The sequence below is a fragment of the Lepisma saccharinum genome, chromosome 2 (genome assembly GCF_977018435.1).
Source record: "Lepisma saccharinum chromosome 2, izLepSacc3.1, whole genome shotgun sequence".
Taxonomy (NCBI): domain Eukaryota; kingdom Metazoa; phylum Arthropoda; class Insecta; order Zygentoma; family Lepismatidae; genus Lepisma; species Lepisma saccharinum.
The window spans coordinates 74,228,227-74,233,300 of NC_139230.1; positions in this window are offsets into that span (position 1 = coordinate 74,228,227).

Below are 5,074 nucleotides of genomic sequence, written 5' to 3' on the forward strand. Positions count from 1 at the left end.
TGCAGGTCCAGTCTTGACTTTTTCAGCAGAAACATGGAACCTTTCTGCAAGTTCATCACACGTTAGACCACTGTCCTCCTCGATGGCTGCTTTCAGGGCCTCGTCATCCAACACATGTGGTCGTCCACTGCGAGGTTCATCTGAAAGGCTCACATCTCCCGAACGGAATTTCTGGAACCAATGCCTGGCAGTGTGTTTGTTCACGGCATTCTCCCCAAATGCCTGGCAAATGTGGCGACGTGATGCAGCAGCTGACAGGCCCACTTTAAAGTCATACACTAAACACACATGAACAAGCTGCTTCGATACCTCCATTTCTCTTCGACACTGGAGGAGCTATGACTGCTGTGTGTGCGCAACGTGCCTGTATTACTGACAGTCGATGGTCAGACTAACTCCCGATTGCTTGGCATGCATGTGCGTCATTTAGTTTCCTCTCTGCGAGCGCATGATTAATGGGATGTCAAATATGGGAAGAACTTTTTTGGTTACCTTGTATTTTGTAATGGGTTTATAGGACGCGAGCCATTGTGGTGAGGTATTAAATGCTTTCTCCTAACATGTTAAAGTGTTCTGATTTCTTTTCATTTGAATAATCATTACTTACACTGGCTTGTGATCGAAAACCAATGAATAAGGAACTTGATTGTCCTTCTCCGTTGGCCGAGCTCTGGGCCGTAAACATAACATCCTCCTGTCTTGGATTTATTGTGGTACGTTTATTTTTCAGATTTTCTTCATTGTGTACACATCCATGCCTGGAATAATAGATTCGAACCCCTCCACTTTTGTTTATACATGCACTCCAACCAATACATAAGTTTCCTCTTAAAAGAAGACACTTTGGTGTTTGCATCAAAAACTGTGACAGTTTCATTGCACTTGCTCTTGAAAAAGTCAGGTGGTTTATCTTTCAACTCGGAATGGTTTCCCTCGAAATGACACTGCAGTTTAGCAGGAAACATGGAACTGTTGGTCAAACGTTTCCACAAATCGCACAGAGAGGTGGACAATCATTTGTTTCTATGAATCCCATAGTAACTTTCTTCGTATTTTTTTTTTTATTTTTTATTGCAAGGTCTTTCCCACACTGCCCCGCTTTTGTCATGCTTTGCAAACAATGATTGAGGTGGTTTCGCAGATTCAGAAATGGTTTGTTTAGCAGAAACCTCTTCTTACAAACAAACACTGGAGTGCATTGTTTGGTTATCATCTTTTTTTGTTGTTGGCTCATCTGGCAAAGTAATGGTGTGAGCTGCTGGTTTGTCCTCTCTTTTTTTCTTCAAAGTACCTGTTTGAAGCCAGCGATCCATGCCTAAAGGAAAATCTCACAGGAATATGAGAAATTCAACGTTAGTCACATTGAATAAACTATGGATTTTCAAAATGACTGAGCATTATGTTTTACTCATGATACATGTCACACCAAGCACTCTGTGCAGTACTTGATTGATTGATTAAATTTGTGTTTTAAGTCCACTGTATGCACAGTAAGGCTAATCAGGACTGGACCTTTAGTTTAAAGTGGGATCCGAAACAACATTTTTCCTCCACCTGGAATCGAACCCAGGACCCTTTGATTACAGTGATACAATGCTACACTGCACCACCGGAGAGGCCATGCAATACTTGACATGGGCTATGTAAGTGTCTGTATTTTTCATATTCATATTGTGCATATGTCCTAATATACTGATCGGTTTGTAGAACACACAGAAGTTTATCTTACCTCAGGAATTAATTTTAATAGCTTTATTCAATAAAAAAACAGGATACTCACATGTGAATATTACAGACACACAAGTTTCAATGTACTCAAATTAGATCATCAGAAACAAATAAATTATGATTCTTCTGTTTACAACTTGCAGAGAAACCGCTATAATGCATCATGTCAATTATTACTTAATGTACTGCACTGAGCACACGGTTGACAGATTTAATGGTGGTTTATACCATCCATCCATATTCGATAATTGCATCCACTTCCATAGTAATTGTTACTAGTGTTTTACCAAATTTGTTGGTATTCCTAAGCAAAATGAATTAGAAATTTTTACTACTGTATTTATTTACTTTATTTATTAATGTCTTATTTTAAATGGTGGAGTTAAGGATTCACTCAACCATGTACGTACATGAAATTATAAGTTAATACATTAAACACAAATACATACACTCGTTTTTAATGTGTCCACACACACACAGACACACATTCAATTTATATCATGCTGAATACAATATACAAAATACAGAATGAGAAATCTAAAATAGTATTCAAATAACTACAAGATATTTTAAGAATGGATACACACATATACGCCTTTCAGTCTGCTTGACAGGGAAAGTTCTAACTATTTTTCTGATGATAGTTGTGGGCACATCTGAAAGCAGCGACTGAGCTTACTCTGGCAGTTGGTTCCACAGCCTTACAGCCGATATGGAGAAAGAGTTGGAGAAATAGTTCGATCTGTGGATGGAGATAAGGAGAATGAGGAGCTGCATGATCTGGTGTTCCGATCATGAAATTCGTGAAGAAATTGGAAACATGAATGGAGATAGGAAGGTGACTTGAGGTTGAGAATTTTGTGAAGTAAGACCAGTGTGTGCAGTGTTTGTCTTTCTTGCATCCGTAGCCACCCCAAGAAAGTTAAGCAATAGGTGGTCCCAATATTTTAAATTAAAAATGTATCATACACAGGCATTCTGAACACTTTGTGACGTTGGAATAAGCTATGTAACAATAGTCTAAATGACATAAAAGGAGGGATTGATATAGGTTGGAATTGATAGAGATGGGGAGAAGCTTACCCATCTGTCTTATAGAATACAGAGATGCATAGGCTTTCCTGCATGTGTGACTCGACCATGAAAAATTTCCATCTAATGTAGTTCCCAGATCTTTAAAAGTTTTTTTAAAATTTAATATTAGTGAATCTACAAGAATGGAAGGTTGAATGTTAAGATCTATGAAACGCTTCAGTTTATCTTGGTTATCCCAGCCAGGGTTCCCAGGTTCGAATCTCAGCCTGGTCATGGATATTATTTTTGAGTGTCTCTTCATCACTTTCATCATATCATCACTCATCCTGATTGGTACAATTAGCCAAAAGTGGCAGAAAAAGCGACGTTAAATAAAAAAAAAACAAATCAAAATCAAGTTTCAGTTTATCAGGCAATCATAATAGCTTGTGATTTATTAGGATTGACATACATTCCATTGCTTTGCGACCCATTAACATTCCACTCTATATCATTGGAAATTCCATCATTTAACGTTACGGGGGGTGTGGAATATATAAGTGGAGGTCATTGACATACAGATAGTAATTGCAGTGTTTTAGGATTGTTGGAAGGCTTGATTGATTGACTGATGTGGCTTATTTTACTTCGCTTTTCTGTCACTTTTGGCTAATCGCAAAGATGGGCATGAGTGATGATGGGATGAAATTGATGAATGGACACTCACAAACTCATGTCCCAGCCAGCATTTGAACCCAAGACCCCTGGCATGATAGTTGGAAGATAATTTTTATATATAAGGAGAATAATAAAGGACCAATGTACACTTCTTTGTTGTACGCCACAAGGGATCTCGGACAATGCAGAATATTGTCCATCATAACCCACCCTTTGTTTACGCTCAGTTAAAAATGATTTGACCCAGTGAAGTTAAAAAACCAAATTTAAGTTTGGCAGTGAGTATATCAAGGTCGAGTGACTGAATAGACTTTGTATAGTGTAATAGAACTAAAACTGTCATCTGTCTGCAGTATATCACTTGTCTGACATCATCGGTTATGAGAGTCATGGTCGTTCTAGTGCTGTGATTAGGTCTAAATCTCGACTGAAAAGAAACTAGAACTTCCTTTGTATGTCAGCTGATTTGATTGTGAGCAATATATTATAAGGCTTTTGATAGCATGGGGAGAATACTGATAGATCGTAAATTGTCAATGCACGTGACAGGATCAGTTTTGGCAAGAGGTAGAACATATGCAATTTTCCACCCAATGGGAAAAATACCAGAGGGCAGAGAAAGGTTAAAACTGTTTGTGATGTATGGCAGTATATGAGGTACAGTCAGGTTTATTAACCCTAATGGAAGATTGCAGGCTCCTTCAGAACCTGATTTGATCCTACCAATTGTAGTTGTTGCTTGAAACTTGTTGATTGGGGTGGAATGAAACTTTGACATTTGAGTTTATGGTGTGAGATAGCTCTAATAGAGCTCATCTCTAATAGTATCATTTGTTGTGTTGTTTTTCATCGATTTAGAAAGAGAGAAGTGTGCATTTTTGCATCAAGAGAGGAAACGAGAGTAGGGTCTATGTTACTACGTTACCTCCTAGCGTTAAGTTTCTGAAATTTTTCTACAGTATTCATGGGTTGCCTCACAAATTAAATAGTTCATATGAGAACCTCTTCTTTGCATTACGCAGAGCCTGATTGCAATGATTTCTGAGCACACGCTAGTTATTAAAACTAGCAGATGTATCAGAAGAATTGAGGCTCCTGTCAGCTTTGAACTTGCAGTGAGCTGAATCACGCTCCGCCATAAGTGTGAGAATGCTGTCGGTCATCGAGGGGGAGGCTGGTCGCCTGACGCTATTTTTCTTTAATGGAGCATGTTGTCAAAAAGGTGTAAGATTAGGCTATTTAGTTCATTAAGCTTGCCATTAATATTAGTGAAAGTGTGAACTGTATTCCAGGGGATTCTTAAAGCATCTTTGATCAGAGCAGGAAGGTTAATTTTATTTAAATCACAATACTTAATTATGTTTGGTTTGAATTTTGGAGCATTCAACGAGTAGGCAATATAAATAACGTCGTCAAATGAGAGACCACAGGTGCTATTTTGTCCATATTTAATGATCCGAGAGTAGTCCCCTTTTAGAATAACATCTAGCCAAGAATGTGACATAGCCATGTGGAAGGTAGGATTGATCTTCAATATATTTAGATTGTAAGAAGAGATAGAGGCATGAAATTTATTAACTTCAGGTTGTCTGTTTCCAAATTAAAGTTCATATCACCCAGTAACAGTACGTGCGAGTACATTGGAGTCAGTTTA